Genomic DNA, 14,051 nt, shown 5'->3' on the forward strand with positions numbered 1-14,051 from the left:
CCTACCAAACCTGTGCATTTCTGAAAACTAGAGACCTAGGGGAATCCAAGATGGGGTGACTTGTGGGGCTCTGACCAGGTTCTGTTACCCAGAATCCTTTGCAAACCTCAAAATTTGGCTAAAAAAACACATGTTCCTCACATTTCTGAGACAGAAAGTTCTGGAATCTGAGAGGAGGCACAAATTTCCTTCCACCCAGCGTTCCCCCAAGTCTCCCGATAAAATGATACCTCACTTGTGTGGGTAGGCCTAGCTCCTGCGACAGGAAATGCCCTAAAGCACAACGTGGACACATCCCATTTTTTGACAGAAAACAGAGTTGTATTTTGCAAAGTGCCTACCTGTAGATTTTGGCCTCTAGCTCAGCCGGCACCTAGGGAAACCTACCAAACCTGTGCATATCTGAAAACTAGAGACCTAGGGGAATCCAAGATGGGGTGACTTGTGGGGCTCTGACCAGGTTCTGTTACCCAGAATCCTTTGCAAACCTCAAACTTTGGCTAAAAAAACACATGTTCCTCACATTCCTGTGGCAGAAAGTTCTGGAATCTGAGAGGAGGCACACATTTCCTTCCACCCAGCGTTCCCCCAAGTCTCCCGATAAAATGATACCTCACTAGTGTGGGTAGGCCTAGCTCCTGCGACAGGAAATGCCCTAAAGCACAACGTGGACACATCCCATTTTTTGACAGAAAACAGAGTTGTATTTTGCAAAGTGCCTACCTGTAGATTTTGGCCTCTAGCTCAGCCGGCACCTAGGGAAACCTACCAAACCTGTGCATTTCTGAAAACTAGAGACCTAGGGGAATCCAAGATGGGGTGACTTGTGGGGCTCTGACCAGGTTCTGTTACCCAGAATCCTTTGCAAACCTCAAACTTTGGCTAAAAAAACACATGTTCCTCACATTCCTGTGGCAGAAAGTTCTGGAATCTGAGAGGAGGCACACATTTCCTTCCACCCAGCGTTACCCGAAGTCTCCCGATAAAATGATACCTCACTTGTGTGGGTAGGTATAGCACCCACGACAGGAAATGCCCCAAAGCGCAACGTGGACACATCCAATTCTTTGACAGAAAACAGAGCTGTATTTTGCAAAGTGCCTACCTGTAGATTTTGGCCTCTAGCTCAGCCGGCACCTAGGGAAACCTACCAAACCTGTGCATATCTGAAAACTAGAGACCTAGCGGAATCCAAGATGGGGTGACTTGTGGGGCTCTGACCAGGTTCTGTTACCCAGAATCCTTTGCAAACCTCAAACTTTGGCTAAAAAAACACATGTTCCTCACATTTCTGTGACAGAAAGTTCTGGAATCTGAGAGGAGGCACAAATTTCCTTCCACCCAGCGTTCCCAGAAGTCTCCCGATAAAAATGATACCTCACTTGTGTGGGTAGGCCTAGCGCCCGCGACAGGAAATGCCCCAAAGCACAACGTGGACACATCCCATTTTTTTACAGAAAACAGAGCTGTATTTTGCAAAGTGCCTACCTGTAGATTTTGGCCTCTAGCTCAGCAGGCACCTAGGGAAACCTACCAAACCTGTGCATATCTGAAAACTAGAGACCTAGGGGAATCCAAGATGGGGTGACTTGTGGGGCTCTGACCAGGTTCTGTTACCCAGAATCCTTTGCAAACCTCAAATTTTGGCTAAAAAAACAGATGTTCCTCACATTTCTGTGGCAGAAAGTTCCGGAATCTGAGAGGAGGCACAAATTTCCTTCCACCCAGCGTTCCCAGAAGTCTCCCGATAAAAATGATACCTCACTTGTGTGGGTAGGCCTAGCGCCCGCGACAGGAAATGCCCCAAAGCACAACGTGGACACATCCCATTTTTTGACAGAAAACAGAGCTGTATTTTGCAAAGTGCCTACCTGTAGATTTTGGCCTCTAGCTCAGCCGGCACCTAGGGAAACGTACCAAACCTGTGCATTTCTGAGAACTAGAGACCTAGGGGAATCTAAGATGGGGTGACTTGTGGGGCTCTGACCAGGTTCTGTTACCCAGAATCCTTTGAAACCTCAAAATGTGGCTAAAAAAACACATGTTCCTCACATTTCTGTGGCAGAAAGTTCTGGAATCTGAGAGGAGGCACAAATTTACTTCCACCCAGCGTTCCCCCAAGTCTCCCGATAAAATGATACCTCACTTGTGTGGGTAGGCCTAGCACCCGCGACAGGAAATGGCCCAAAGCACAACGTGGACACATCCCATTTTTTGACAGAAAACAGAGCTGTATTTTGGAAAGTGCCTACCTGTAGATTTTGGCCTCTAGCTCAGCCGGCACCTAGGGAAACCTACCAAACCTGTGCATTTCTGAAAACTAGAGACCTAGGGGAATCCAAGATGGGGTGACTTGTGGGGCTCTGACCAGGTTCTGTTACCCAGAATCCTTTGCAAACCTCAAAATTTGGCTAAAAAACACATGTTCCTCACATTTCTGTGACAGAAAGTTCTGGAATCTGAGAGGAGGCACAAATTTCCTTCCACCCAGCGTTCCCAGACGTCTCCCGATAAAAATGATACCTCACTTGTGTGGGTACGCCTAGCGCCCGCGACAGGAAATGCCCCAAAGCACAACGTGGACACATCCCATTTTTTGACAGAAAACAGAGCTGTATTTTGCAAAGTGCCTACCTGTAGATTTTGGCCTCTAGCTCAGCCGGCACCTAGGGAAACCTACCAAACCTGTGCATTTCTGTAAACTAGAGACCTAGGGGAATCCAAGATGAGGTGACTTGTGGGGCTCTGACCAGGTTCTGTTACCCAGAATCCTTTGAAACCTCAAAATATGGCTAAAAAAACACGTTCCTCACATTTCTGTGGCAGAAAGTTCTGGAATCTGAGAGGAGGCACAAATTTCCTTCCATCCAGCGTTCCTCCAAGTCTCCCGATAAAATGATACCTCACTTGTGTGGGTAGGCCTAGCACCCGCGACAGGAAATGCCCCAAAGCACAACGTGGACACATCCCATTTTTTGACAGAAAACAGAGCTGTATTTTGCAAAGTGCCTACCTGTAGATTTTGGCCTCTAGCTCAGCCGGCACCTATGGAAACCTACCAAACCTGTGCATATCTGAAAACTAGAGACCTAGGGGAATCCCAGATGGGGTGACTTGTGGGGCTCTGACCAGGTTCTGTTACCCAGAATCCTTTGCAAACCTCATATTTTGGCTAAAAAAACAGATGTTCCTCACATTTCTGTGGCAGAAAGTTCTGGAATCTGAGAGGAGGCACAAATTTCCTTCCACCCAGCGTTCCCAGAAGTCTCCCGATAAAAATGATACCTCACTTGTGTGGGTAGGCCTAGCGCCCGCGACAGGAAATGCCCCAAAGCACAACGTGGACACATCACATTTTTTGACAGAAAACAGAGCTGTATTTTGCAAAGTGCCTACCTGTAGATTTTGGGCTCTAGCTCAGCCGGCACCTAGGGGAACCTACCAAACCTGTGCATATCTGAAAACTAGAGACCTAGCGGAATCCAAGATGGGGTGACTTGTGGGGCTCTGACCAGGTTCTGTTACCCAGAATCCTTTGCAAACCTCAAACTTTGGCTAAAAAAACACATGTTCCTCACATTTCTGTGACAGAAAGTTCTGGAATCTGAGAGGAGGCACAAATTTCCTTCCACCCAGCGTTCCCAGAAGTCTCCCGATAAAAATGATACCTCACTTGTGTGGGTAGGCCTAGCGCCCGCGACAGGAAATGCCCCAAAGCACAACGTGGACACATCCCATTTTTTGACAGAAAACAGAGCTGTATTTTGCAAAGTGCCTACCTGTAGATTTTGGCCTCTAGCTCAGCCGGCACCTAGGGAAACCTACCAAACCTGTGCATTTCTGAAAACTAGAGACCTAGGGGAATCCAAGATGGGGTGACTTGTGGGGCTCTGACCAGGTTCTGTTACCCAGAATCGTTTGCAAACCTCAAAATTTGGCTAAAAAAACACATGTTCCTCATATTTCTGTGGCAGAAAGTTCTGGAATCTGAGAGGAGCCACACATTTCCTTCCACCCAGCGTTACCCCAAGTCTCCCGATAAAAATGATACCTCACTTGTGTGGGTAGGCCTAGCTCCTGCGACAGGAAATGCCCTAAAGCACAACGTGGACACATCCCATTTTTTGACAGAAAACAGAGTTGTATTTTGTAAAGTGCCTACCTGTAGATTTTGGCCTCTAGCTCAGCCGGCACCTAGGGAAACCTACCAAACCTGTGCATTTCTGAAAACTAGAGACCTAGGGGAATCCAAGATGGGGTGACTTGTGGGGCTCTGACCAGGTTCTGTTACCCAGAATCCTTTGCAAACCTCAAACTTTGGCTAAAAAAACACATGTTCCTCACATTCCTGTGGCAGAAAGTTCTGGAATCTGAGAGGAGGCACACATTTCCTTCCACCCAGCGTTACCCGAAGTCTCCCGATAAAATGATACCTCACTTGTGTGGGTAGGTATAGCACCCACGACAGGAAATGCCCCAAAGCGCAACGTGGACACATCCAATTCTTTGACAGAAAACAGAGCTGTATTTTGCAAAGTGCCTACCTGTAGATTTTGGCCTCTAGCTCAGCCGGCACCTAGGGAAACCTACCAAACCTGTGCATATCTGAAAACTAGAGACCTAGCGGAATCCAAGATGGGGTGACTTGTGGGGCTCTGACCAGGTTCTGTTACCCAGAATCCTTTGCAAACCTCAAACTTTGGCTAAAAAAACACATGTTCCTCACATTTCTGTGACAGAAAGTTCTGGAATCTGAGAGGAGGCACAAATTTCCTTCCACCCAGCGTTCCCAGAAGTCTCCCGATAAAAATGATACCTCACTTGTGTGGGTAGGCCTAGCGCCCGCGACAGGAAATGCCCCAAAGCACAACGTGGACACATCCCATTTTTTTACAGAAAACAGAGCTGTATTTTGCAAAGTGCCTACCTGTAGATTTTGGCCTCTAGCTCAGCAGGCACCTAGGGAAACCTACCAAACCTGTGCATATCTGAAAACTAGAGACCTAGGGGAATCCAAGATGGGGTGACTTGTGGGGCTCTGACCAGGTTCTGTTACCCAGAATCCTTTGCAAACCTCAAATTTTGGCTAAAAAAACAGATGTTCCTCACATTTCTGTGGCAGAAAGTTCCGGAATCTGAGAGGAGGCACAAATTTCCTTCCACCCAGCGTTCCCAGAAGTCTCCCGATAAAAATGATACCTCACTTGTGTGGGTAGGCCTAGCGCCCGCGACAGGAAATGCCCCAAAGCACAACGTGGACACATCCCATTTTTTGACAGAAAACAGAGCTGTATTTTGCAAAGTGCCTACCTGTAGATTTTGGCCTCTAGCTCAGCCGGCACCTAGGGAAACGTACCAAACCTGTGCATTTCTGAGAACTAGAGACCTAGGGGAATCTAAGATGGGGTGACTTGTGGGGCTCTGACCAGGTTCTGTTACCCAGAATCCTTTGAAACCTCAAAATGTGGCTAAAAAAACACATGTTCCTCACATTTCTGTGGCAGAAAGTTCTGGAATCTGAGAGGAGGCACAAATTTACTTCCACCCAGCGTTCCCCCAAGTCTCCCGATAAAATGATACCTCACTTGTGTGGGTAGGCCTAGCACCCGCGACAGGAAATGCCCCAAAGCACAACGTGGACACATCCCATTTTTTGACAGAAAACAGAGCTGTATTTTGGAAAGTGCCTACCTGTAGATTTTGGCCTCTAGCTCAGCCGGCACCTAGGGAAACCTACCAAACCTGTGCATTTCTGAAAACTAGAGACCTAGGGGAATCCAAGATGGGGTGACTTGTGGGGCTCTGACCAGGTTCTGTTACCCAGAATCCTTTGCAAACCTCAAAATTTGGCTAAAAAAACACATGTTCCTCACATTTCTGTGACAGAAAGTTCTGGAATCTGAGAGGAGGCACAAATTTCCTTCCACCCAGCGTTCCCAGACGTCTCCCGATAAAAATGATACCTCACTTGTGTGGGTACGCCTAGCGCCCGCGACAGGAAATGCCCCAAAGCACAACGTGGACACATCCCATTTTTTGACAGAAAACAGAGCTGTATTTTGCAAAGTGCCTACCTGTAGATTTTGGCCTCTAGCTCAGCCGGCACATAGGGAAACCTACCAAACCTGTGCATTTCTGTAAACTAGAGACCTAGGGGAATCCAAGATGAGGTGACTTGTGGGGCTCTGACCAGGTTCTGTTACCCAGAATCCTTTGAAACCTCAAAATATGGCTAAAAAAAACACGTTCCTCACATTTCTGTGGCAGAAAGTTCTGGAATCTGAGAGGAGGCACAAATTTCCTTCCATCCAGCGTTCCTCCAAGTCTCCCGATAAAATGATACCTCACTTGTGTGAGTAGGCCTAGCACCCGCGACAGGAAATGCCCCAAAGCACAACGTGGACACATCCCATTTTTTGACAGAAAACAGAGCTGTATTTTGCAAAGTGCCTACCTGTAGATTTTGGCCTCTAGCTCAGCCGGCACCTATGGAAACCTACCAAACCTGTGCATATCTGAAAACTAGAGACCTAGGGGAATCCCAGATGGGGTGACTTGTGGGGCTCTGACCAGGTTCTGTTACCCAGAATCCTTTGCAAACCTCATATTTTGGCTAAAAAAACAGATGTTCCTCACATTTCTGTGGCAGAAAGTTCTGGAATCTGAGAGGAGGCACAAATTTCCTTCCACCCAGCGTTCCCAGAAGTCTCCCGATAAAAATGATACCTCACTTGTGTGGGTAGGCCTAGCGCCCGCGACAGGAAATGCCCCAAAGCACAACGTGGACACATCACATTTTTTGACAGAAAACAGAGCTGTATTTTGCAAAGTGCCTACCTGTAGATTTTGGCCTCTAGCTCAGCCGGCACCTAGGGGAACCTACCAAACCTGTGCATATCTGAAAACTAGAGACCTAGCGGAATCCAAGATGGGGTGACTTGTGGGGCTCTGACCAGGTTCTGTTACCCAGAATCCTTTGCAAACCTCAAACTTTGGCTAAAAAAACACATGTTCCTCACATTTCTGTGACAGAAAGTTCTGGAATCTGAGAGGAGGCACAAATTTCCTTCCACCCAGCGTTCCCAGAAGTCTCCCGATAAAAATGATACCTCACTTGTGTGGGTAGGCCTAGCGCCCGCGACAGGAAATGCCCCAAAGCACAACGTGGACACATCCCATTTTTTGACAGAAAACAGAGCTGTATTTTGCAAAGTGCCTACCTGTAGATTTTGGCCTCTAGCTCAGCCGGCACCTAGGGAAACCTACCAAACCTGTGCATTTCTGAAAACTAGAGACCTAGGGGAATCCAAGATGGGGTGACTTGTGGGGCTCTGACCAGGTTCTGTTACCCAGAATCGTTTGCAAACCTCAAAATTTGGCTAAAAAAAACACATGTTCCTCATATTTCTGTGGCAGAAAGTTCTGGAATCTGAGAGGAGCCACACATTTCCTTCCACCCAGCGTTACCCCAAGTCTCCCGATAAAAATGATACCTCACTTGTGTGGGTAGGTATAGCACCCACGACAGGAAATGCCCCAAAGCGCAACGTGGACACATCCAATTCTTTGACAGAAAACAGAGCTGTATTTTGCAAAGTGCCTACCTGTAGATTTTGGCCTCTAGCTCAGCCGGCACCTAGGGAAACCTACCAAACCTGTGCATATCTGAAAACTAGAGACCTAGGGGAATCCAAGATGGGGTGACTTGTGGGGCTCTGACCAGGTTCTGTTACCCAGAATCCTTTGCAAACCTCAAACTTTGGCTACAAAAACACATGTTCCTCACATTTCTGTGGCAGAAAGTTCTGGAATGCGAGAGGAGGCACAAATTTCCTTCCACCCAGCGTTCCCAGAAGTCTCCCGATAAAAATGATACCTCACTTGTGTGGGTAGGCGTAGCGCCCGCGACAGGAAATGCCCCAAAGCACAACGTGGACACATCCCATTTTTTGACAGAAAACAGAGCTGTATTTTGCAAAGTGCCTACCTGTAGATTTTGGCCTCTAGCTCAGCCGGCACCTAGGGAAACCTACCAAACCTGTGCATTTCTGAAAACTAGAGACCTAGGGGAATCCAAGATGGGGTGACTTGTGGGGCTCTGACCAGGTTCTGTTACCCAGAATCCTTTGCAAACCTCAAAATTTGGCTAAAAAAACACATGTTCCTCACATTTCTGTGGCAGAAAGTTCTGGAATCTGAGAGGAGGCACAAATTTCCTTCCACCCAGCGTTCCCCCAAGTCTCCCGATAAAATGATACCTCACTTGTGTGGGTAGGCCTAGCTCCTGCGACAGGAAATGCCCTAAAGCACAACGTGGACACATCCCATTTTTTGACAGAAAACAGAGTTGTATTTTGCAAAGTGCCTACCTGTAGATTTTGGCCTCTAGCTCAGCCGGCACCTAGGGAAACCTACCAAACCTGTGCATATCTGAAAACTAGAGACCTAGGGGAATCCAAGATGGGGTGACTTGTGGGGCTCTGACCAGGTTCTGTTACCCAGAATCCTTTGCAAACCTCAAACTTTGGCTAAAAAAACACATGTTCCTCACATTTCTGTGGCAGAAAGTTCTGGAATCTGAGAGGAGGCACAAATTTCCTTCCACCCAGCGTTCCCAGAAGTCTCCCGTTAAAAATGATACCTCACTTGTGTGGGTAGGCCTAGCGCCCCGCGACAGGAAATGCCCCAAAGCACAACGTGGATACATCCCATTTTTTGACAGAAAACAGAGCTGTATTTTGCAAAGTGCCTACCTGTAGATTTTGGCCTCTAGCTCAGCCGGCACCTAGGGAAACCTACCAAACCTGTGCATTTCTGACAACTAGAGACCTAGGGGAATCCAAGATGGTGTGACTTGTGGGGCTCTGACCAGGTTCTGTTACCCAGAATCCTTTGCAAACCTCAAAATGTGGCTGAAAAAACACATGTTCCTCACATTTCTGTGACAGAAAGTTCTGGAATCTGAGAGGAGGCACAAATTTCCTTCCACCCAGGGTTCCCCCAAGTCTCCCGATAAAATGATACCTCACTTGTGTGGGTAGGCCTAGCACCCGCGACAGGAAATGCCCCAAAGCACAACGTGGACACATCACATTTTTTGACAGAAAACAGAGCTGTATTTTGCAAAGTGCCTACCTGTAGATTTTGGCCTCTAGCTCAGCCGGCACCTAGGGAAACCTACCAAACCTGTGCATATCTGAAAACTAGAGACCTAGGGGAATCCAAGATGGGGTGACTTGTGGGGCTCTGACCAGGTTCTGTTACCCAGAATCCTTTGCAAACCTCAAAATTTGGCTAAAAAAACACATGTTCCTCACATTTCTGTGACAGAAAGTTCTGGAATCTGAGAGGAGGCACAAATTTCCTTCCACCCAGCGTTCCCCCAAGTCTCCCGATAAAATGATGCCTCACTTGTGTGGGTAGGTATAGCACCCACGACAGGAAATGCCCCAAAGCGCAACGTGGACACATCCAATTCTTTGACAGAAAACAGAGCTGTATTTTGCAAAGTGCCTACCTGTAGATTTTGGCCTCTAGCTCAGCCGGCACCTAGGGAAACCTACCAAACCTGTGCATTTCTGACAACTAGAGACCTAGGGGAATCCAAGATGGTGTGACTTGTGGGGCTCTGACCAGGTTCTGTTACCCAGAATCCTTTGCAAACCTCAAATTTTGGCTAAAAAAACACATGTTCCTCACATTTCTGTGACTGAAAGTTCTGGAATGTGAGAGGAGGCACAAATTTCCTTCCACCCAGCGTTCCCCCAAGTCTCCCGATAAAATGATACCTCACTTGTGTGGTTAGGCCTAGCACCCGCGACAGGAAATGCCCCAAAGCACAGCGTGGACACATCCCATTTTTTGACAGAAAACAGAGCTGTATTTTGCAAAGTGCCTACCTGTAGATTTTGGCCTCTAGCTCAGCCGGCACCTAGGGAAACCTACCAAACCTGTGCATATCTGAAAACTAGAGACCTAGGGGAATCCAAGATGGGGTGACTTGTGGGGCTCTGACCAGGTTCTGTTACCCAGAATCCTTTGCAAACCTCAAACTTTGGCTACAAAAACACATGTTCCTCACATTTCTGTGGCAGAAAGTTCTGGAATGCGAGAGGAGGCACAAATTTCCTTCCACCCAGCGTTCCCAGAAGTCTCCCGATAAAAATGATACCTCACTTGTGTGGGTAGGCGTAGCGCCCGCGACAGGAAATGCCCCAAAGCACAACGTGGACACATCCCATTTTTTGACAGAAAACAGAGCTGTATTTTGCAAAGTGCCTACCTGTAGATTTTGGCCTCTAGCTCAGCCGGCACCTAGGGAAACCTACCAAACCTGTGCATTTCTGAAAACTAGAGACCTAGGGGAATCCAAGATGGGGTGACTTGTGGGGCTCTGACCAGGTTCTGTTACCCAGAATCCTTTGCAAACCTCAAAATTTGGCTAAAAAAACACATGTTCCTCACATTTCTGTGGCAGAAAGTTCTGGAATCTGAGAGGAGGCACAAATTTCCTTCCACCCAGCGTTCCCCCAAGTCTCCCGATAAAATGATACCTCACTTGTGTGGGTAGGCCTAGCTCCTGCGACAGGAAATGCCCTAAAGCACAACGTGGACACATCCCATTTTTTGACAGAAAACAGAGTTGTATTTTGCAAAGTGCCTACCTGTAGATTTTGGCCTCTAGCTCAGCCGGCACCTAGGGAAACCTACCAAACCTGTGCATATCTGAAAACTAGAGACCTAGGGGAATCCAAGATGGGGTGACTTGTGGGGCTCTGACCAGGTTCTGTTACCCAGAATCCTTTGCAAACCTCAAACTTTGGCTAAAAAAACACATGTTCCTCACATTTCTGTGGCAGAAAGTTCTGGAATCTGAGAGGAGGCACAAATTTCCTTCCACCCAGCGTTCCCAGAAGTCTCCCGTTAAAAATGATACCTCACTTGTGTGGGTAGGCCTAGCGCCCGCGACAGGAAATGCCCCAAAGCACAACGTGGATACATCCCATTTTTTGACAGAAAACAGAGCTGTATTTTGCAAAGTGCCTACCTGTAGATTTTGGCCTCTAGCTCAGCCGGCACCTAGGGAAACCTACCAAACCTGTGCATTTCTGACAACTAGAGACCTAGGGGAATCCAAGATGGTGTGACTTGTGGGGCTCTGACCAGGTTCTGTTACCCAGAATCCTTTGCAAACCTCAAAATGTGGCTGAAAAAACACATGTTCCTCACATTTCTGTGACAGAAAGTTCTGGAATCTGAGAGGAGGCACAAATTTCCTTCCACCCAGGGTTCCCCCAAGTCTCCCGATAAAATGATACCTCACTTGTGTGGGTAGGCCTAGCACCCGCGACAGGAAATGCCCCAAAGCACAACGTGGACACATCCCATTTTTTGACAGAAAACAGAGCTGTATTTTGCAAAGTGCCTACCTGTAGATTTTGGCCTCTAGCTCAGCCGGCACCTAGGGAAACCTACCAAACCTGTGCATATCTGAAAACTAGAGACCTAGGGGAATCCAAGATGGGGTGACTTGTGGGGCTCTGACCAGGTTCTGTTACCCAGAATCCTTTGCAAACCTCAAAATTTGGCTAAAAAAACACATGTTCCTCACATTTCTGTGACAGAAAGTTCTGGAATCTGAGAGGAGGCACAAATTTCCTTCCACCCAGCGTTCCCCCAAGTCTCCCGATAAAATGATGCCTCACTTGTGTGGGTAGGTATAGCACCCACGACAGGAAATGCCCCAAAGCGCAACGTGGACACATCCAATTCTTTGACAGAAAACAGAGCTGTATTTTGCAAAGTGCCTACCTGTAGATTTTGGCCTCTAGCTCAGCCGGCACCTAGGGAAACCTACCAAACCTGTGCATTTCTGACAACTAGAGACCTAGGGGAATCCAAGATGGTGTGACTTGTGGGGCTCTGACCAGGTTCTGTTACCCAGAATCCTTTGCAAACCTCAAATTTTGGCTAAAAAAAACACATGTTCCTCACATTTCTGTGACAGAAAGTTCTGGAATGTGAGAGGAGGCACAAATTTCCTTCCACCCAGCGTTCCCCCAAGTCTCCCGATAAAATCATACCTCACTTGTGTGGTTAGGCCTAGCACCCGCGACAGGAAATGCCCCAAAGCACAGCGTGGACACATCCCATTTTTTGACAGAAAACAGAGCTGTATTTTGCAAAGTGCCTACCTGTAGATTTTGGCCTCTAGCTCAGCCGGCACCTAGGGAAACCTACCAAACCTGTGCATATCTGAAAACTAGAGACCTAGGGGAATCCAAGATGGGGTGACTTGTGGGGCTCTGACCAGGTTCTGTTACCCAGAATCCTTTGCAAACCTCAAACTTTGGCTACAAAAACACATGTTCCTCACATTTCTGTGGCAGAAAGTTCTGGAATGCGAGAGGAGGCACAAATTTCCTTCCACCCAGCGTTCCCAGAAGTCTCCCGATAAAAATGATACCTCACTTGTGTGGGTAGGCGTAGCGCCCCGCGACAGGAAATGCCCCAAAGCACAACGTGGACACATCCCATTTTTTGACAGAAAACAGAGCTGTATTTTGCAAAGTGCCTACCTGTAGATTTTGGCCTCTAGCTCAGCCGGCACCTAGGGAAACCTACCAAACCTGTGCATTTCTGAAAACTAGAGACCTAGGGGAATCCAAGATGGGGTGACTTGTGGGGCTCTGACCAGGTTCTGTTACCCAGAATCCTTTGCAAACCTCAAAATTTGGCTAAAAAAACACATGTTCCTCACATTTATGTGGCAGAAAGTTCTGGAATCTGAGAGGAGGCACAAATTTCCTTCCACCCAGCGTTCCCCCAAGTCTCCCGATAAAATGATACCTCACTTGTGTGGGTAGGCCTAGCTCCTGCGACAGGAAATGCCCTAAAGCACAACATGGACACATCCCATTTTTTGACAGAAAACAGAGTTGTATTTTGCAAAGTGCCTACCTGTAGATTTTGGCCTCTAGCTCAGACGGCACCTAGGGAAACCTACCAAACCTGTGCATATCTGAAAACTAGAGACCTAGGGGAATCCAAGATGGGGTGACTTGTGGGGCTCTGACCAGGTTCTGTTACCCAGAATCCTTTGCAAACCTCAAACTTTGGCTAAAAAAACACATGTTCCTCACATTTCTGTGGCAGAAAGTTCTGGAATCTGAGAGGAGGCACAAATTTCCTTCCACCCAGCGTTCCCAGAAGTCTCCCGTTAAAAATGATACCTCACTTGTGTGGGTAGGCCTAGCGCCCGCGACAGGAAATGCCCCAAAGCACAACGTGGATACATCCCATTTTTTGACAGAAAACAGAGCTGTATTTTGCAAAGTGCCTACCTGTAGATTTTGGCCTCTAGCTCAGCCGGCACCTAGGGAAACCTACCAAACCTGTGCATTTCTGACAACTAGAGACCTAGGGGAATCCAAGATGGTGTGACTTGTGGGGCTCTGACCAGGTTCTGTTACCCAGAATCCTTTGCAAACCTCAAAATGTGGCTGAAAAAACACATGTTCCTCACATTCTGTGACAGAAAGTTCTGGAATCTGAGAGGAGGCACAAATTTCCTTCCACCCAGGGTTCCCCCAAGTCTCCCGATAAAATGATACCTCACTTGTGTGGGTAGGCCTAGCACCCCGCGACAGGAAATGCCCCAAAGCACAACGTGGACACATCCCATTTTTTGACAGAAAACAGAGCTGTATTTTGCAAAGTGCCTACCTGTAGATTTTGGCCTCTAGCTCAGCCGGCACCTAGGGAAACCTACCAAACCTGTGCATATCTGAAAACTAGAGACCTAGGGGAATCCAAGATGGGGTGACTTGTGGGGCTCTGACCAGGTTCTGTTACCCAGAATCCTTTGCAAACCTCAAAATTTGGCTAAAAAAACACATGTTCCTCACATTTCTGTGACAGAAAGTTCTGGAATCTGAGAGGAGGCACAAATTTCCTTCCACCCAGCGTTCCCCCAAGTCTCCCGATAAAATGATGCCTCACTTGTGTGGGTAGGTATAGCACCCACGACAGGAAATGCCCCAAAGCGCAAC

This window comes from Pleurodeles waltl, chromosome 1_2 (assembly GCF_031143425.1).
Source record: "Pleurodeles waltl isolate 20211129_DDA chromosome 1_2, aPleWal1.hap1.20221129, whole genome shotgun sequence".
NCBI lineage: Eukaryota > Metazoa > Chordata > Amphibia > Caudata > Salamandridae > Pleurodeles > Pleurodeles waltl.